This window comes from Paramormyrops kingsleyae, unplaced genomic scaffold (assembly GCF_048594095.1).
Source record: "Paramormyrops kingsleyae isolate MSU_618 unplaced genomic scaffold, PKINGS_0.4 ups93, whole genome shotgun sequence".
In the NCBI taxonomy this organism is placed as follows: domain Eukaryota; kingdom Metazoa; phylum Chordata; class Actinopteri; order Osteoglossiformes; family Mormyridae; genus Paramormyrops; species Paramormyrops kingsleyae.
In genome coordinates this window covers 21,991-43,352 of record NW_027326031.1, presented here as the reverse complement: position 1 = coordinate 43,352, position 21,362 = coordinate 21,991, and the positions used below count along the sequence as shown (strand labels likewise).

Sequence of the window (21,362 nt, the reverse complement as noted above, 5' to 3'; positions counted from 1 at the left end):
ATGACTCATTTTGTTAGCAAAATGCTCTAACACTCACAAAACATTAAAAACATGCAACATAAGCAAATATTTCCATCAAACACCACAACTTGTGGTCAAATTAATTTATTCTTTCAATCAATCATTACACGATGGACAACAAAATTCAAAATGCAGCGCTCAGTGCGAATCAGTGCACCATTGCTTGTCATTGTAGCCTATTACATAGCTGTCATTACCAGTGCCAACTGTTATCTTTCTACATAGGCTGTGTCAAATTTGACTTCTTGCAAAGAACTGGATCCAGAATCAGAAATGCTTTGATGCAAATTTTATTGATTCCATGACATTCTTTTTTTTCAAACTGTGGCCAAAACCTGAAATACTGTAAATATTACAGAAAATACATGTAAACCAAAATAACATCTATCAGATGCTAAGAAAATAAAAATAAAATCTATTACAATAAAGTATAAATAAAAAGAAATATCCACTATTGATACTCAGTCTCTTCTGCCTTGACGATGGGGCCGCATGGCTTCATCCACATCACATTCAATATCCTCTCTTGCACCCAGTGAAAAACCTTGATATACACCTTGATTTATAGGTGTACAGACTGATTGCTGATTGAAGAGTTGTGCAAACAAGTTTCACACAGGTACATTGGATATTCATAATTATGCAAGTACTTTCTATCAGCTGTTAATAGATGTTTTCCTTTTGTTCAACACAGTGAATCCAATGGAGTTTGGGATCTTTCAATGAGATCTGTGGTGACTGTTTTGACAAAGGGTGTGAAAAATGTGTGAAACAAATGAAAAAGTGTTAAGGCATTTGAAAGAGAAGACTTCTCCTGTGCTAAGAATGTGATTATGAAGATCAAGTGAATCCCAGTTTCACTGAGCGTGTCTTAGCAAATGAGAAAAACTGTAATGCACATCTGATACATTTTACATAAGCTGTTGGTTATTCTTTAAATGTTCATGCAAACATAAAGCGCACAGTGCTGGTAATTATATTTATGGTTTTCACTTTAAAACTTAGTGAAATAATTTCAGCTTTTGTATTAGTAATTTTGAACATTTTCAGCAGATTTGAACAATAGCATAATAATACTGATTCCCATGATAATTCTGGTCACTATAATCGTTGAATGTGATTCATGTAACTTAATATTAGAAAAAAAATGATTGGTGCAATAAAAAGCAAGTATAATTTGTGCAAATCACAGACGTAAACTGTCATCTCACATTGTTATATTAATTTTTCTATCCATCTATCTATCTATCTATCTATCTATCTATCTATCTATCTGTCTATCTATCTATCTATCTGTCCCAGCATTGCACAGCATTGAAGCAGCTTAGGTTGCCCAGGGACAAACTGTCATTCAGTGGAGCAGGTCTTCCGATGGGGATCCACCACCCTGCTCTCGCAGAGTAAGAGCCTGAGATCGACCTGCAGCGCGATGTCGTGTCACCCAGGCTGACACTGAACAGCATCGCACTCACCACACTAACCACCCAGCGTGGAATTTACTACAGGCAAACAGCAATCAGACCCAGCTGATTAGCATGTCTGATTGGAGACACAAAGGACACCAAAGAGCCATAAAAATGCCTGGGATCACATAGGAGGCCTTGTCTACCGGCAGATCAGCATACATGGCTCCTGGTCCGGGGGGGGGGGGGGGGGGCTGTGATCACGTAGGAGGCCTTGTTTACCGGCAGACCAGCATACATGGCTCCTGGTCCGGGGGGGGGTGGGGGGGGCTGTGATCACGTAGGAGGCCTTGTCTACCGGCAGACCAGCATACATGGCTCCTGGTCCGGGGGGGGTGATTACGTAGGGGGCCTCGGCAGACCAGCATACATGGCTCCTGGTCCGGGGAGGGGGGGGGGGGGGGGTGATTACGTAGGGGGCCTCGGCAGACCAGCATACATGGCTGTTCGCGATTCGAAATTCAAGAGAAGCACAAGCATCTCAGAGCCACGCAGACAGGCCGCTGGTATTTCGACTCAGCCCAGCTCCCGGAGAAGGAGACAAAGATGCAGAACATGTTTTACCGGCAGCACGGCGTAGTGACAGCAGGATGACCAGCAAAGCTGAGCCTCAGGAACCGCGAGGGACCAGGGCCAGTTAAGCCCGCGGTAACTTTAAATCTGCAAAGAGAAACAAAACCAGGAAATAAAAGCAGCTAAAAACACAGCCTGTCTCAGCATTACTGCAGCAGTCTCCTGAACTGAAAAGAGAATGAGTTTCTCAATTGAAAAAACAAAACAGTTTTTCTCGATTGCTTTGGCACATTTCATGCAACATACTTAACATTCTCAAGACTATAAGGGCATTTCTCAAAACAGTTCATGCATATAGCACCATGGTTTAGCTGGAAAGTGCTGTAACACCCAAAACAATGATAGTTTTTTCCCAGTAGCTGTGGGTTAGTGGTTGTGTTTTTGTTTCCCACGGTACACGGTTTTGTTGTTCTTTTATTATCATTTTGCTGATTTGTGTTATACAGTGACATGTGACTTTATTTGCCACTGTATTGTGTCCTGAGATCTGAAGAAGTTACGTGTGCAGTAAAAGAGCTTTCGCTTGTCAGTGAACCTTATATAATGCCGTGTTAAAACTGGTGTGTTTGACATAAATAATTATTAGTTTGCTAATATGAAACCAGTGATCCGGCAGTGAGAATGAGAAAGTGGGAACTGACTGTCCTTCAGAATTGTGTAGAATGGAGCAGACTTACACCGACATACTGACAATATATCTAAATATTTTGACTCTCACAGAACTGAATATTGTGCCAAAAGATGACAATTGAACAAAACCATTCGCACATACAGCTCAGGAAAAAATTGACATTTTTAGTCAGGTTATGGGTAAGCTACTGCGTAAAATATACATTTTTTGTAAACTTCAACCTGACTCTTCTCTGCTTCTCATTAATGAAGGGCTTCTTCTTGCGTTATGGGACCTCAGTCCTGCTTCTAGCAGCCTGATACACATTGTCCCAGCAGTGCACTTCACACCTGCACTTAATGTTTCCCATTCCTTTTGAAGGTCACTTGATGTCATCCTCCGATTCATGAGAAACTGTTGGATAAGTTAACAGTCATCTCTGCCATGCAAATTCTTAAAAAGTACAGAGTGGTCTCTTAATATTTTCAAGAGCTGTATGTACAAATCATTTAGAATTTTGCGTGAAGCAATGAGAAATGACATTCTGCTGTGCAGAAGTGACATTGTAATGTGGGGATTATACTTGTTGTTTTTGCAAATGTAAATGCTTCAAAGCAATCGAGAAAAACTGAAATTGTTTTGTGTGAGTTATGATGCTTTGCAGCTGAACCATGGCGTTGTGCTTTCTGCATCAACCATTACGAGAAATGTTTTTATGGTTGTGAGAATGTTAATTGTGTCTCATGAATTGTGCCAAAGTTATTGAGAAAAACTGTAAAAAAAAATCAGCAAGCAGCCTCTTAACGCACTAGCTCCGTGCTGGCACACAAACAAACCTTCAGATGTACACAAATGTGCCGTGCAGGTCTGTGTGTGGTCCCCCTTCTAAATTTCATCCCCCGAAAATAAATGAGCTTTCGGCTGTGGTCTAGTAATAGTGGCAACATACTGGTTCCTGTAGTGCTTTCCCAGACAGCCAGGGCAATGTCTGGTACAGTCCCCAGTTCTCCATGGGTCCTGGTATTGGGATTCCTACTTTAAATTGAGGACCCACGCGATGAATTGCTGGTGGCTCATTCTTTTTTGCAGAGCAGTAAAGTTTAAAAGGGATCGTTTACACCAGAGGGCCTGTGTTTCCAAGTCGGACATTAAATCCTCTTTATTCAAATGAGCACACTTTGTCTGATACTCTGTTTAAGTACTGGGGTCATCTCTAACTTTATCTACCCGGGTATTTCTATAACTGCTATATCTAAAAACACTTCTTCACAAATAACTTCTTCTCCAAAACACAGTTCTGTCCAGGGGGGAGGCATACAGCTGTTAATGGTTAGTTTTTAAAGTATAATTATTGAAACAGTTATTGGAGGAATTCAGCTGTTGAGCAAAGGGCCAGCTTGTCTTCTGGTTTAATAACTGGACACCTTTTTTTTAGTTCTCACACAGTGGTTGCAGTTACATGTTGTGGATCTGGGGGGTTGGGACATGGAGGGGGGGAATGTAACAGCCAAGGTGACAGGAGACTGAGCCGCCTGAGAATGGCCAGAGTAGGTGGAATTGCCAGGATTGAGTGGGGTCACCTCTCACCCCCATCTCAGACACAGGTGATATTCCTGCCCCCTGTCGATCTACGCAGGGCACGTGCTCCCTGTCGCTCACTCTTCCCATAATTCCATCTCCTGGGAAAAACGACACTCTGTCTAACGTGGAAGCAGAGGCCACGCCTCTCTGAGGCAAACAGAAACATAGGTGGCTGTTTTCATTACTTGAACACACTGAGCGTGTGCGGAAACAGCTGCCCGCATGCCTGTCTCCCAGCCGAGACGCGGCGTGCCCTGTGGCTGTGGCTCTGCCAAAGCCCCCCCCCCCCCCTACACACCACCCACTGGAAAACCAGTGTCGTTCTTTCCCGCTGCTTGCCTGCATCGCCAGCTTTTCCATTCCCGCCAGCCACCGCTATGTGAGCCCTGAGAGCCAGGAGGGCAAATTATTATGTCAAAGGTTAGAGAGTGAGCCTGGAAACATGCTGCTGTGTGACTCCTGACAGACTCCCATCCGGGGGGGGGGGCTATTTGTTTTTCTTCAACTGCATCACATACGTACACTGCTGTTGTACCCAAGAGCGATACACTCAGCCAAAATGACCTCAAAGGAAACCTCCAGGCATGGAGACAGGGGCATTAAACTTTTCTTGGTCGTGGGGACCCAAAGCATACCCTGCTTCATCCTGCTTTACCCCAATCCTAACCCTGCTTCATCCTGCATTACCCCAATCCTAACCCTGCTTCATCCTGCTTTACCGCAATCCTAACCCTGCTTCATCCTGCATTACCCCAATCCTAACCCTGCTTCATCCTGCTTTACCCCAATCCTAACCCTGCTTCACCATTTTAGCCATCCAAAACATGAGGCTTCATCATGCTATGTACCAGCTACTATATACCAGCCGTTGCCATTAGTTACATGCTAGAAAAAGACACAGTAACTTAAGCTGCTTCATTAAAAATAATCGAATGATATTTTCGGATGTCACATTCCTCAAAGTGGCGTTCTTCGGGGCTGGGTCTGGCTTAATGAGGATAGTGCTCATGACGGTCCCCGCCGGCCTGAACACGCCTGACTCGGACCCTGGGGCCGCTAGACCCCATGAGCATTCCGCCTAATATGGGTAGCTAACAGCCAGCCTCCCTGTCATAATCGTGGCGGGGCTTTCCTTTACACGCTGATCCGCGCTCTGCTTTGCTGCAATTCACGTCTGTTTGTGACGCGCTAAGCATCTGGTGATGCCGAGGTGTCACCCTCCGCCTCCGTAGAGAGAGCTTTCACTGCACCGCACAGAGTGTGTTTTATGAGTTCTCTGGGGTGACACACCCGGAGCACTCCCACTGTCACACCAAGGGGGCACTTCCACTGTCACACCCGGAGCACTCCCACTGTCACACCCGCAGCACTCCCACTGTCACACCCACAGAACTTCCACTGTCACACCCGCAGCACTCCCACTGTCACACCCGGAGTACTCCCACTGTCACACCCGCAGCACTCCCACTGTCACACCTGCAGCACTCCCACTGTCACACCCAGAGCACTCCCACTGTCACACCCACAGAACTCCCACTGTCACACCCAGAGCACTCCCACTCTCACACCCGCAGCACTCCCACTGTCACACCCGCAGCACTCCCACTGTCACACCCACAGAACTCCCACTGTCACACCCAGAGCACTTCCACTGTCACACCTGCAGCACTCCCACTGTCACACCCGCAGCACTCCCACTGTCACACCCGCAGCACTCCCACTGTCACACCTGCAGCACTCCCACTGTCACACCCATAGCACTCCCACTGTCATCAGTGACTTTGAGTAAATGTGAACTGTTCGTTGCTCCTGCCTTGGGCTTGGGATTCCCTGAATGGGATTGTGGTCTGGAAACTGGGACGCTGTGTGTTCTATACTCAGCCATGGACTGGCTTGACCTCACTGTCATCCCTGGGTGTTATCCACCCCGCTCTTTCAGCCCCCCTGGGGGGAGGAGCCATGGAGGTTCCCCCAGAGCAGGCTCCTGTTAACTCTGCGTCGCTGGAAGCATGGAGTAGCGCGCCCACTGCCTCCTCTAGCCTTTAGCCCTGGAGGTGCCAGGGAGGGAGGACCGATGCTCAGGGACAGGTTTGTCATTTCTGGGGGGGGGCAACTCACAGTCACTTTGCCTCCAGCCAATTGTTTAAAAAACTAAATAAATAGTTAGTGAGTAGAATCAGAAGCTTGAAGCTAGCTAGCTGGTTCGCAGAACATGCTGCTTCAGCAACTACCAAATAAGGAATGCATTCGTTTCATATGTAATGTAATGACTATTTATGGCCAACAGGGGGCCACATGCAAATGTGTGGTTTGAGTAGTGGTGAACAAAAACAGTGTCGAGCCTCCTCCTTGCTCAGCGCCATTTTGCATTTGGGGTGTTTCTCCTTTCTAAACCCCCTCATGCATCACGGTGTCGCCCCCTTCAGGTCGACAGTGCTGTCCTTGCATGTGGACGTACTGTGTACAAAGTGAAATAACCTACCCTTGACTCCTGTATCTTGGCTTCCGGAACCTTCCGTCTGCCGTGGCTCTTCACTTGCACACATGGCTGTCAGACCTGCGTGTTCCCCTAGGAGAACAGCTATTAACACAAACTTCTGAGTCTCCTGCCTCACCTAGTTGTCTTCACTATGGGACTCTCTCACTTTAATGGGTTCTCATACGTAAAGGAAGGCAGCTCTCCCCGGTATTGTGCCGCATTACTCTGCGATAAATCGATTCCCCCTCCGTCTCTCTCCCTCTCCAGATCTCTTAGCTCCGTTGTTCCTCAGCCAGACCATCTGCAATATTACATCACAGACGTTCAGACAAAATTCATAAAACATTATCAACAAGATCAAAGGTGACAGCCCCCCCCCCACCCCCCTTTTGAGCTAATCAGGAGCCGTTTCAAAGGTTCAGGTTCTGCTTTTTTAATCAGCACATTTATTGCACGTTGTGGAACTTTAAATAGGCATCTTGAAGAACTTAACAACATTTGCTCATGTGTACGGATTCGTCACTCTGTCCCCAGCAGTTACGGGACGCCAGAGATGAGATCATTAAACACGCCCAGAGGATTATATCAAGGAATTACCTAAAACTCATCAAATACAAACTGCAAATTCTCTGACTATTTTTAAAATGTTATTATTGTGGTTCCCAGCAGTCACAAGGGAATGTATACATTCTTTTCGTAAATTAGTGACTTTCACCCAAATTCACGTGCACGGCTCAAAAATGTGCATAATTTTTGGGCTGTGATGTCACTGATGTCATTCAGGATTGGATTACCACTATTGCTCAAGGGGCTGGTGACTCACTCTCCATAACCACATCTCAGGTGCACTTCTCACAGCTGGAATTTTAACTTAACATGCAGATTTTCTGGAGAATTCCATGTGTCAGGTTAAAATGCAGAGATATTTCCTAAAGCTGGGTGTCTCACAACCACCCCCATGTAACTTCACTGTTGCTCATCCTTCATTTGTTATTTAAGCCTGTTGTTGGTGATCATATGACAAGCCCCCATGCTGCTAATTTAGGTTGCATTATCTCACATGTGCTTGTGAGAAACATATGTGCGAGGAAGGTGAGATCTCATTCTCCATGTGCGAGGAAGATGAGATCTCACTCTCTATGTGTGAGGAAGGTGAGATCTCACTCTCTATGTGTGAGGAAGGTGAGATCTCACTCTTTCTCCTTTGCTGCCTGCCAACTGAAAGGAATCCATCACCCAGCATGGGAAGAGGGGGGGGCGACATCCCTCAGTTGTCTCGGCTGGGAAAAACACTAGAGTAGCTTCCCTTACACTCTTCTGGACACGTCTCACTCCATCTCACTCCCGACTCTCCCTGGTGAAACATTATCTCTGCAGTGGGAGGGGGGGATTCTAGATCCGCGGCGTGGTCTGGCACACATCAGTGCTCAGTTTACGCTGTTAAAAACGAGAGTTTCCTTCTGTTTTCCATCCCTGCTGCCAGCACCACCGAGGCATGAAGCCGTGTGAGACCGAGAGAGAGCGTATGCTGACTTCTGAGGCGTGACACAGTGGTTTGAGATGGGCACGGCTCTGACCCCGGGAGTAATGTCTGGGGCCACTCCTGCTTAGGGAGCAATGTTAAACAACCATGTCGGTGCAATGCAGCATGGGGCAGTTTTACGGTTTTAGTGCAGTTTTTAGGCAATAACCCATAACACAGAAGCAGCTTCTGCCCTAACTCTCACCTACAGCATACCCACCCAGATGCCACCTTCCTGGGGGAGGGGCCACCCAGATGCCACCTTCCTGGGGGAGGGGCCACTCATATGCCACCTTCCTGGGGGAGGGGCCACTCATATGCCACCTTCCTGGGGGAGGGGCCACTCATATGCCACCTTCCTGGGGGAGGGGCCACTCATATGCCACCTTCCTGGGGGAGGGGCCACTTAGGCATCACTTTTCTGGGGGAGGGGTCATTCAGATGCCTCCTTCCTGGGGGAGGGGCCACCCAGAATGTCACCTAAAAGAGTGCCTTACAGATAGCTGATGTGAACTATTGCCTGTAAGTTAATCACTCATGTGACTAAAGTGGAGACTAAGGTGGAGACTAAAGTGGAGACTAAAGTGGAGACTAAGGTGGAGACTAAGGTGATCTCTTCTGGTGTAGAGCAGCCGAACCCCATTCTCTGCAGGTCATTCCTGACACTGAACTCCAAACCAAGGCTGCTTCCTCGCCCCCTTAGGATTGTCTGGTTTGAACAGTCCCATCTTCGGTAGCCTCTTTCTCTGTTTTAACTCCTAATTCCAGGTTACCTCCTGCCTTTTAGTCTCACCCCCGGCCTCCAGCACCAAGGTGAGGCACTGTACGGTCCCCATGACAACCGCAGGAGTGCTGGCAGCCCTGTGCAGCCACTTTTTGGGATGCAGTAGGCTGGCAGATGCTTCTCCATCCTTGCATTATAATATGTTCCATCACTAGGGGGCAGGCATGAGTATTTCTTCACCCCTGGAAGGAACCTCAGTAAAGCACCATGAGCTTCTGGTGCAGTACCAGCATGGGGGCGTCTTCCTGCCCAGGGGAATGTGGATGTGTAAGAGTTTGGTTCCACCACATGGAAAACCTGATCAGCAGCCTTTTCACACCCTGCTGACAGAACAATGGGTGGAGGGAAAAGCTGAAAATTAGTCAAGGGAGTGGGTCTACATTTTCCCAGCTGAGGTGGGGAGGGGGGTCTGGGTCATGAGTCAGGGTCTGGAACCCACTCCGGGAAATTGGTGGGGTGTGACCTCATGCTGTGTTCCATTTATCTCAGAGGTCGGAACGCAGAGCTGGGAATGATGGCACACATGAGTTAACAGCGTTGCAGTACAGCGAGTCAGAAAGCCATTTAGCAACCCCAGAGACCTGTTTCAGAAAGCAGGATATCTTGCTTAGCCAGATAATTTGCCAGATTTAAGGTATCCCAGTTTAAATGGCCTTTATCTTTGTTCATTACATTTAGCCCAGACTACCTTAAATCCTAACCAAATTAACAAGTCACAAATAACATGTTAAGTGCTAATAAACAGTATAAAACTACAGCTGTAACTTCTGCTGATGAAGGGCACAGCCATCTTGAATTCTGAGGTCGGGTTTACGTAGGTTCCTCTGACTTCACTAGTCAGAATTCTGACTTCAGAGGGCGCTCCAGTTGAAGTTTCCGATTAGAAATTTCCGAGTCACGAGTTCAAATGGAACACAACATCATTGTCTTAACCTAGAAACTGGCCGTTTATCTGGAAGCCAAGGGAGGGTCATCTGGAATCGTGGCTGAACTGAAAGTGCAGATGGAGCCTCAAGCCCAGCGGCAGGTCATCTTTGAAGAAAAAGGGAACATTTGATGGGAATTATAAAGAACAAATGTAGTCGAAACAAGGTTTTCCTCAAACGTGTGATACAAGCAGAATTGCAGCTGCTGCTTCATTTCTCATGAATATGACTTTGTATTGGCTAACCTGGGATACTTTGTATTGGCTAACCTGAGATCATGTGACACCACTTGAATTCCTCACAAATGGCTTTGTATTGGCTAACCTGAGATCATGTGACACCGTTTGAATTCCTTACAAATACCTTGCAGCTTTAATAAGCACATAGTTTCTTTAAAATGGGACCTGAGGCACTGACCCCTGACATACCAAAGCGAACGTGGGCTGGGAGGGACCCTGCTTCCTCTTAACTCCTTGACCCGGCACAGTCCTGGCGACGTGGGGGCCCCAAACCGGCCGAGGAATAGGGAGATAACGGGCAGGAAAGGGACAGGAAGTGACGTCACGTCGCCCCACGCCCTTCTGAAGACGGAGGAGGAAGACAGCAGAAGCCATCTTAGCTCACTGGGGTCTTGCTGGAGGGGGGGGGGGGGGGGGCTCGATGGGCCGTGATTCCTTTCATTCCATCTTTCATCTTGGTGAAGTTAAAATTTCAGGGTGAGGGGTTTCCCCCCTCCTGTTCATCAGGAATGGGCCCTTCCGCAGAGAGCCCCCCCTCACAATGGGCCCCATTTATAACTCTGTCCTCACCTGCTGCTCCCCCCCCCCCACCCAGCCTCTGCTTCCGGAGAAAAAGAGGGAGAGAGTTAGACAGAGGGAGAGAGAGAGAGCCGCAGTGCCAAGTGAGGAGGGGTGCACCATGTGGGGTAAGGATGTGGGATTGGGGGGGGGGGGGGTTCGGCTGTGCATTCACATGGCTATTCAAAAAAAAGTATTTTAGCATTACTTGACATTAACGTTTCCCCGTAAATTAAAATTCCACGTTAGCCAAAATTCCTAAATTGGCTGTCCTCCCCCCCACCTCAGTCCATAACATACAGACTTTGGCTGCAAGCCTTTAATGCAGAACACGTGGTTACATGACCGAGGATGGCAGCCTTGCAGGTTCATGCAAATTCCAGGGAATGAAGCAGACTTTTTGCAAATCACCCCAAACTGAAATATGTTTGAATGAACAATAAAATAAGGGTTCACACCCTCATGAATCAGCATTAATAAGAATGAAGTGTTATTCTGAGCATTCTCATGCAGTGGGCCGTGAGCACGCTTGACCCAAGACCAGTTCATTTGACTGGTGCGATCGCTTCGTACCGTGCAGATTGGATCATGTTCTCATGTTATCGTAATCACCTCTTGTAAGGCGTTCTAAAATTTTTTGAAAGGGTATATCTATCCCAACACCTCTTCCTTATTATTATTAAAAATGCACATGAGAGCTGCACAGATGAATGGAAGAAAATACGAGCACAAAAAAACTGTAAAACATATTTCTTCTGTGATCAATGTTATCATCATTACTCTCCACTGTAAAAAAAATAGTGAAAATATAAGCCCCCCACGACCCTGAATAGGGTAAGCGCTTTCAAAAAATTAATAGATACACTATATTGCCAAAAGTATTGGGACACCCCTCCAAATCATTGGATTCATGTGTTCTAATCACTTCCATGTATAAAATCAAGCACCCAGGCATGCAGACTGCTTCTACAAACGTTTGTGAAAGAATGGGTCACTCTCAGGAGCTCAGTGAATTCAAGCGTGGCACTGTGATAGGATGTCACCTGTGCAATAAGTCCATTCGTGAAATTTCCTCACTACTAAATATTCCAGTCAATTGTTAGTGGTATTACAACAAAGTGGAAGCAATCGGGTCTAACAGCAACTCAGCCATGACGTGGTAGGCCATGCAATATCACAGAGCGGGGACAACGCATGCTGAGGCGCACAGTGTGCAGAAGTCGCCAACTGTCTGCAGAGTCAACAGCTACAGACCTCCAAACTTCATGTGGCCTTCAGATTAGCTCAAGAACAGTGTGTAGAGAACTTCATGGAATGGGTTTCCATGGCCGAGCAGCTGCATCCAAGACTTACATCACCAAGTGCAGTGAAAAGCGTAGGATGCAGTGGTGTAAAGCACACTGCCACTGGACTGTAGAGCAGCGGAGACGTGTTCTCTGGAGTTTTAAATCTGTGTTCGGCAGTTGCCAGGAGAACGGTACTTGCCTGACTGCATGAAAAACAACAACAACAAAAAACATGAAAAACCCGCACACACATACTATGGAACTTGAGAACAGCCATGTTTGCAAGTATTTTGTTATATTATGTATTGCACTTGCTAACATACTGTAATTTTACACGCCACAATCGGGAACAAGTATTACCCATAAATACAATAACAGCACTACAAGGGCTATTTACATTACACAGTCACAGGGCTATATACACGAGGGCTCGCGAGGCGCGCTGGGATGCGCAGGTCTCACCGCCGCTACAATACTCTCTTAGCAAATAGGGCATCACAGTAGCGGAATTATTCTGATTTAGGATGCTCTTGTGCCACGTAATTCTGTGTTAAACAACAGGATGTGTCACCTTACAAGCGTTACAACACGTTACTGCCTGAGTCAGATGGGAGGCTTGTAATACGGTCAGACAAAAGCCACGCAGAAGTCTCAGGTAGCGTTTTCAGTAGAACGGGGAACGTTCTGATTGTGGCAGTAAGAAGGACAACTCAGCTAAATTGGCAGCCCACGCGGTGGCACGATCTGATGAAAGTGGAGAGAACAGCGGCCCCCTCCCCCAAGAAATGCAGCTCCTATGGCCTCCCTCAGTTTGTTTTGTATCTGCAAGAAAGAGCAACCTTTTCTGGAAATGACTGGAGCACAGGGCAGAAGGAAGTTTAAACTAAGGGTCACATGGGAGAAAATGTGCAGGTTTAGCATCTGGGGGAGACCCATGGCATGTGTGTGTGAGTCTGCTGGGGGGGAGGGGGATAAAAAATGGGGAAAAGCAGCCCCCCCCAGGACTCGCATACCCCTGCAGGCAAGGTTAGGAACGCCTGTGTACGTCTCACATCACATTTGTCCAAAGCAACGTTTGAGAGAACAGGGTCGGCCAATCCTGGAGCAGTCGGGGTTAAGGGCCCGACCACCCGCCCTGGGGTATGAGCTGGTGACCTTCTGATCACAGGCACAGCACCCTAACCTGCTGAGCCCCACAGCGCCCCCCGCTGGGTCATGGCATTCCCTCTGGCCTCCAGCCTTCCCCTGGGACTGGACCCTGTGTTGGACTGGCACTCCTACCCCGCCAAACACCCCACAATAAGCTCTAGAAGTTACGGTTGCTCCTCTTGTAATGGAAGGCCCTCCCCCAGCTCACCACCCCCCCATCCCCCCCCCCCCCCCAGTTAAAACATCACCCCCTGACCTCATCTGCTTGACTGCTCTGTCTCACTCACAATAATTAATGTCATACGTCTTTAAGCCTGCAAGCCGCACTCGGCTAAATATTTCCATCTTTTAAAGTGCATTTGTTCCCCTGGGTGACGCCCTGGGCTGGATGCTCCTCCTTTGGTACCGTGGTCATTATGCCAAAAGCTGCCCCCAGATGGGGTCTCGCTCCCTTCACCCCAGACCCTCATGTTTCTTGTAAGTTCCTGGGGAACAACCAAGGGTGGGTAGCCATGCCGTTCCTGTCTGACCTGCAGGATTCGGCAGATGTGTCTGTGCGGGGTGATAGTGTCTCAGGCCTACTGTGGGTAAATGATTTCCTGCACTGATTATCACAGACACACGTCGGGCAAAGCGGGGTTCACGGCCTGAAATGCCCTGTTCCTTCGTTGCCTTAGGAGTTTGGTCCAACTGCCCCCCCTCCCATCAAGGCTTCCCTTCATTGTATGCATTTCAGTCACACATACATTACATCTTATTCAACCCACTCAGATGTTCTACACCAGCCCACTAGTGCAAGGAACTCAGTTTGCCAGGAAGATGTTTCCACCTGCGTGTCCAATCCCAAGCCAGTGGATCTGCCTTCAGGGCACCAGCAATAGCACACTGACTTGTTTCCCGCAGGTTGTTGGCTCAAGTCTACCAATGTACCGATCAGATTGTTCAGTTCCGATACCGATACCAGTACCTGGATTTTGGGTATCGCCGATCCCGAGTACTGATCCGATACCAGTATTTCATTGATAAGCTGTTTGTCACACTATGGGAAGGAGACTGAGATTATTCTGTCATGTTTACAGAAACATCAGGCTTAAATACTTGAATTAAATTCTGTTTTCCTAACTTTGTAAGACATAATAAACACATAATACATAATACACACATACATATATATGCTGAATAATTTATTATTAACAGTCAGCCAGCTAATGGTTACTTTTAATCATTAATTCATATTCGTATAACCTAGTTGACACCGTGTGTGGGCTCCAGGCCACTAGCAAACATAACATGCCTGGTACGAGCCCTGGTATGGACGTTCCCTCAGTGTTTCCACAGATTGCTTGTGTTATTACCCTGCAAAAAGACATGTTACTTGCGTGTTGTCAACATCGACTCCAGCGAAATGTAATTATACTTTTGAATGATTAGTTCTCTCCATCACCGACACTAAAAGCACAGTGTCTGTGTGCAATGTGTGTTGCTGCACGTGGTTTACCTTATCTGTGCTACTAGTTGCTGTTCCAAGCATAAAATACTTCCAGATCGTTACTCTCTTATCTCATGTTCTCATGCTCCCCCTACTGCGAAGGGTATGCGCGTGACATCACAGCAGGCGGGAGTCACTGCACTCACACACACTGAGTGGCAAATAGACTGAATGACAGCGTTGGTATTCAGCTCGAATGCCACAAAAATAAGAAAAAGCTGTCATGCAGTTGATTGTACAAATCGATTTAGCAAGAAATAGGAGCTTTAACACAGACTGATGAAAACAATTCTGTGAAGCGGTCACATACAGCTGATACCTGATCCATCTAGTTAGGTACGGATCTGTGTCGATACTGATCTGAATATCATCTCCAGTGCATTTTATCCCTCTTTTTGCCTGATGCCTGTAGATGGTCACCTGTTTCAGTTGCAGGCTAAGGGTCTCCAACTTTGACTCATTACTGCAGATGAATATTTTCACTTAGGGGACTGTCCTGTAACAGGGAACCCATTAATCTGCATGGTGTTTTACCACAGGATGGGCTATCTGGGAAAGGTTACAGGTCACAATAAACCCAGCAGGCAGTTGGCTGCGATGTGCTCAGACTGAGGCGCGCCTGAGAACGCTGTGCCAAACCATACCTGAAATGCAGAGAACCCACCCAGAACACTCCATAAGTTCTCTGTGGAGAAAAAGAATGAGGAAGGTATGGAACTGGGGGGTTCTGCAGGGGACAAATCTTAGAGCAAATGGGGTGGGGCCAAGCATTCTGTTTCAACTAAACCCCATAACACCCCCCCCCCCGCCCACCCCGCCCCCAAATGCTTCAACTGTTCCCACTGGCAGGTTCACTAATGCCTTCCAGATTTCCTGATTACCTTCCCAATGGGCTGCCAGACCCTGAGCTCTGGAATCTCAAGGCAAAAAGTACCAGAGATCAAACATCGCCCTCTCCTGTGGAGGACAGTGAACTGCAATTTCCAAAAAATGGATGTTGAAATACTGCAAATGAGCCTGAAGGGTTGATGATGTCATTCCATCACTGTCACTCTCTCGCATCCTGCGTATTGTCCTGGTTCAGACACCGAATAGCTTGAGGGAAGAAGTTTCTCCTCATTCTCTCTGTGTGGCCTTTAGGGAACAAAATCGCTTCCCTGACCTCAGCAGGGAGAAGACTCCAATATTGGGGTGGCTGAGGTCTTCCATGATCTTCCTGGCTTTAGTTCAGCACCGTTTGATGTAGACAGACTACAGGTGAGGAAGCTCTCTAATAACGATGCGCGCGGCTGATCGCACCACTCTCTGGAGAGCATGTCTGTCCTGCATTGTGCTGTTCACAAAACAGGTGGAGATGTTTCCCATCAGGATAGTATTTTGTATTACTGAAGTCCATTACTGAGTATTATAGTATTACTGAAGTCCATTACTGAGTATTATAGTATTACTGAAGTCCATTACTGAGTATTATAGTATTACTGAAGTCCATTATCTCCAGCTGATGGTGATATTCAGTGCACCGTAAACCTCCTCCTCTGGACCTCCTCCTCTGGACTTCCTCCATGTCCTTCAGTACCTGTAATTTGACAGTTACTGGTACCATGTGACTCCTCCTTTGGTTTGACAAAACCTGAATTCTCGGGGTTTGCCAGATTTTTAAGGTTAGCTCCTCCATATGGAGGCATCAGGACCATTAGTGTCAGGATTCCTGCAGTATAACACGTATTTGACATTACATATGCATCAAGTGGTACAGCCAACAGTCTTTTAATAGTGTAGCATAAAATACAAAGCATTCAATCTTATATTTCGGTCAGTCTGACATATTGCAATGAGGCAGGTGACTGTGTGTCTGAGTATAGCTGAGTATAGCTGAGTATAGGAAAGGTGTCTGCTGTCTGCATTTGGCTGCTGGGTGTTTCTCTGGTTACCTGCTGGCTGTAAAACAGCACATACACACTGGTGGCCCTCGTTTTCAGCACCGACGCCTCATCTGACCGCTTCACCTGATGGTCATTAAACGACAGCCAGCCCATTTCCTCCTCGTGAAAGGCGTCGCTGACATAGTGACCTACAAGAAAGACAGGTAGGACATATGTTTTAAAATATGTCTTCCAGGTCACATGACTATTTAGCATCTTAAGTGTATAAACATTCAGGCGGCTCTCATATAAGCATTTACCATACCTGACTGTGTAGCTACACAAATGTGTATGATAGTGAGAGTAGTGGGTGACACTACAGCACTCGCATGTGATTCTTTGCAGTGAGTAAAGGTCGACTTAAAAAACAGAACCTGTCTGAGGTCTGTGTGAGCGTACATGCATCTTACCATAGGTGGCGCTGGAGCCTAGGTGGCTCAGAACGTAGACGAGCCGATAATCCTGAGCAGCAGGCTGTGTCTCTGTTCCTCTCTGAAGAGAAAAGTCATCGTCAACTTCACCTCCCTCTAAGGAAGCTCCACCACTCTGCATCTCCAGTCTCTCTCACTCTCTTTTCTTACTCTGCTTCACTAATATTCTAACGTCACTCTCTCTCCCTCACGTATCTTCCTCTATCTCTCCCTACCCTCAGCAGTGCAGCTGTACGCTGCTCTGTCACTGTCTCTGCTCTGTCACTGTCTCTGCTCTGTCGCTGTCTCTGCTCTGTCACTGTCTCTGCTCTGTCACTGTCTCTGCTCTGTCGCTGTCTCTGCTCTGTCGCTGTCTCTGCTCTGTCGCTGTCTCTGCTCTGTCGCTGTCTCTGCTCTGTCGTTGTCTCTGCTCTGTCACTGTCTCTGCTCTGTCAAAGTCTCTGCTCTGTCAAAGTCTCTGCTCTGTCACTGTCTCTGCTCTGTCAAAGTCTCTGCTCTGTCTGTTTAAGGGGGACGGGAATCATAGGAGAAACCAAACACAATCACATGAGAGGTGAAATGACATTTGCTCCTGTAGTCATAGATAAAATAAGTGGTCTAACCAAAATAACGGAGAGTTGCTAGTCAACATTCTCCCAGAGACCCTGGACTGTCCAGGACCATCCCACTGTTGTGGGGATTTAATCCACTCTTGCTGGTTTCACCACTATTACTTTCAAATTCTTTGAACGGTAGTAAATCCCTCTATATAATTTGCTGTATAATACACTATGTCATGGTTACATATAATGGAAGCATACCCTAAATTTCTTATTCACTTCTCTGTGATGGTGTTTATCAGTGCATCTGCCACAACAATCCATAATGTTAAAATACTGTTATGTGTGTCAGCCCAGTCATTTCCCCAGGTGTACCTGAAGGGGGCGGTGACTCCACTTTCGATGCGCTCCTGCAGAATGTAACACTCTCCTCCGTCACAGGAGCAGCCCCATCCCTGCCGAGCATCCTCAGGGAGTCTTCTGGTACGTCCGCCGTCTGGTCCTGCGTTTTTGGGGGCTCGATTCCCCCCATCCTGCACCTGACGGCTGAACCCCGATGATCCCCGTGATCTAGACCTCCAGCTGACCTGCAGGAGATCCATGCAATCAGACTATTGTTCATACAAGTACAAATGTGTATAAGTACTGTTGGTCTATTTAATCCCATTGTTTTTAAGAACTGACAATGTGCATGATTATATGTCTGCACTAATTTTGGCATTTACTGTATGTCTCTATGCAGATGCAGACTTACAGATGTGCTTCTTTCAGTAGAGGTTCCACTGTCTGGGGAGTCACCGTCAGCTGGGAGATCTCCTCACTGAGGTGGGGGAGCAAGGTGACCTCCCGACAGAGGAGAACCGGGTCCTGCACTTTCTTCAGCTGGTATTGTGCCGTAATTCTGAACCTTTTCAAGTGCAGGACCAGGACTCTGCAGAAGTACAAGGACAGATACATTACTGAACAACTTGCACATATAGTGTGTTCTTGTTATTGATTTCACTGGAAAAGCATCCAACTCACCAAGGCAGTGTGACGAATGCCCACGAGAGCACAGCCTGGCTCCCCCTGCAGGCAGCACATGTGAACTCCACCTCCGTATCCTATAACAGCACACAGCAGTACTCAGTGATGAGCGCCTTTCACCAGGACCATTACAACACAACACCTCTAAGTATCAGTGCCAGCTAGTATAGGATGATAGTATCTGTGAGTGATCCTGTGTGTGCGGCACCACAGACACCTTGAAGTAGTGCTTCAGGAGGTCTTGCACAGACCAACGGGGAAGGACATCCAAGGACAGATTATTTAAATCATTTGTCCTGGAGGTCTGTGCTCCACAGCTTCCGGAAACCAAGGGAGGAAAGAGATACAAAGAAACTGAATATTTCTAATATGCCGAATCAATAACATCTGGACCTTCAATAAGAACTGGATCCCTAATGCAGGTCTATCAATAGTTTAGGTCTTTGTGGCAGCAGCACGCAAGGCATTCAGACAGGTGTGTAAAACCAGTGAAACCTGCAGCGTTTACCTGGTACAGGTCTTCCGACAGAGCATCTCAAAGGCCAGGTTTGCCTCGTCCGGACAGAGGTACATTGCTGTATTCTCCTTGGCCTGAACTGATACTCTCATGTCAGTTAACCAGGATATCAGGTAACTGAGAAACTCATGGGCATCCTAGATGACAGGAGATAAGCAGAAAATGTTTATATAGAGCAGTATAAGGTTTATATAGAACAGTATAAGGTGCTTATTTCATCACTGTGTTCTCCTTAGTCAACCACACTACCCTAAAGACTACAATCAGAACAGCTTAGTGATTCTGTATTCATGTGTAGAAGAATTTTCTTACACTCTGCTCGTCTTCAGAAAACTGGTCTGAAAACGTCCCAATCAAACTTCTGAATAACTGCTCCTTTTTGCTTCACTTTCGTGATTGCTTCGCTTCGTATGTTGAAGCAAGAAGATCAGATTCTATGGAGGTAATACTGAAGCAGCAGGGAATGATTTCTATGTTTCAATGTATTTATTAAACTTCATAGGAGCATTTTTAACACAATAACAGAAAAGTAAGGTTAAGTTAGGGTTAGGGTTAGAGTTAGGGTTAGGGTTAAGATCAAGCACACACCATGAGGAATTACTGTAGCTTAATCAGGGCAGAGGGGTCTCAATATTTCATAGCAGCCATCAGATCTTGTGACCGCAAACAAACAAACAGGGACTATGCAGTGAAAAACACTTCATTGTCATTGTACATTATAATACTGAAAAGACTTCATGATTCGTTGCGCCAGTCAACTTCAGCAGAGGAGTCACATTTCTTGATAGGAGCACCTTTCACATCAGAGTCGAGCCAAAGCGCTTTACATGCTTCACATCAGATCTTGTAAACTACATGGTTAATGCATCAGTATCGGCTAAACTTGAAAATCTTACTGTCATGTATTAATTCCTATGAAAAAATATTTTACGTTCTCAATAATGTTAATGGTTGTTTGTGAGGATGTTCTGTATACCTGAAATAGTTAAGATGGGGCAGAAATAGATACAGACTTCATTAATCTCAGAGGTGAAATTATGGTGCAAACAGTGTCTTCTTGGACCATGTTGAAGCATTAAAACCTCCAAATCATTTTCTCAATAAATTATACAAACTATTTGGAGGCAACTGTCAATTGACATAAAAAGTCCATGACTGCCCCCTAGTGGATACTGCGTCCATGCACTGCTCAGCCCTTGAGCTCCAGCATCATTGATAATAAAAGATACTTTATTGACCCCCCCCCAGGGAGATTCTCTCTTCAACTTCCCCATCTTGTTATTCGTGAGAGCAAGCAGGTCATCTAGGACAACTGCTGCACTCAGGTATCCGGGGTCTTAATGGCCGTGCTCCATGACCCATAGACGTGCCGAAACCAGGCTTGAACCAGCAACCTTCCAAATACAGGTACAGGGGCTTAGCCCACTGAGCCAATACAAAGTGCTCTGTAAAGTACGTGCATTCTCGGTAAGCTAAGGGTCGACATGCTAGCTGTGTTTGTGGAAACTTGCCCTTTAAGAAAAACTGCACTTGTGTTGTGGGTTCAGATCCCATTGACAGTAGAATAAGCATATCATTGTTGAGTCCTTCAGCAAGGCCCTCAACCCCAACTGCCGCAGCATGCTGGCTGACCTGCTTTCTAGCCCCAAGCTTGTTTGAATGTTTGAACAAATGTATCTGTACCTTTCAATGGTACCTTTCAAAAGTGTTTTCTGGTTTAGGGAAACTGACAGAATTCCACAGGCAAACCATCTTAATCTGCAAAAAGCTTGTGATTCTGAACACAAGGGGAAGTCGAATGTGGAATCATATGAGAAGCCCAGTCAAAAGTCTGATGAGAATCCTACTGAGAAACAGAACACAAAAATGCTCTGGTGGGATTTGATTTAATCGACAAGAGATCTGGCAAAAATTTGCCTTAAGAATCAAAACTCAATCTCCAGCCTTATAGAAAACAGAATGTTTCATTAGATAACCCATCTGAAGCAGAACCCAAACTGGCCCAGAGGTGGCGCCATCAGGAAGGGCATCACATTTCTGTGACAATCAGGAGACTCAGTGTGGCAATGAAATCCATCTTCACCAAAAGAAAAATAAAACTTTTCTGCTGTACAGCAGGAATAAGAGGTGTTGGGTGTCAGAGACTAAACCCTTTAATTAGTGATCTGACTTTACCTGGAGAACAAGGTGGAGTTAGGGTACATAGTCGGGGGGGGTTTATAGACACGCAGTATACTATGCATTTTC

At 46.5% G+C, this 21,362-nt stretch overlaps 1 protein-coding gene and 1 long non-coding RNA gene across 3 annotated transcripts in view; both read right to left on the bottom strand.

The window, feature by feature from the left end:
* The window catches only part of LOC111846597 (tektin-3), a 37,278-nt gene extending 30,212 nt beyond the window's left edge, over positions 1–7,066 (bottom strand). Inside the window, exon 1 of the mRNA XM_072708455.1 lies at positions 6,731–7,066. The gene's annotated coding sequence lies outside the window, so the exon portion shown is untranslated. The remainder of the gene's footprint in view (positions 1–6,730) is intronic.
* Positions 7,067–15,516: 8,450 nt separating this feature from the next.
* LOC140586921 (uncharacterized) lies at positions 15,517–19,511 on the bottom strand. Of its 2 annotated transcripts, XR_011988713.1 has the most exons (9): positions 19,428–19,511; positions 19,107–19,252; positions 18,816–18,915; positions 18,596–18,675; positions 18,327–18,503; positions 17,948–18,159; positions 17,013–17,094; positions 16,612–16,751; positions 15,517–16,256 (listed from the first exon to the last, which is right to left on the bottom strand). It is a non-coding gene; the product is annotated as an uncharacterized lncRNA (long non-coding RNA). The 2 variants fall into 2 exon arrangements; XR_011988712.1 differs by having other exon boundaries at positions 18,816–19,252.
* Between the last annotated feature and the right edge of the window lie 1,851 nt (positions 19,512–21,362).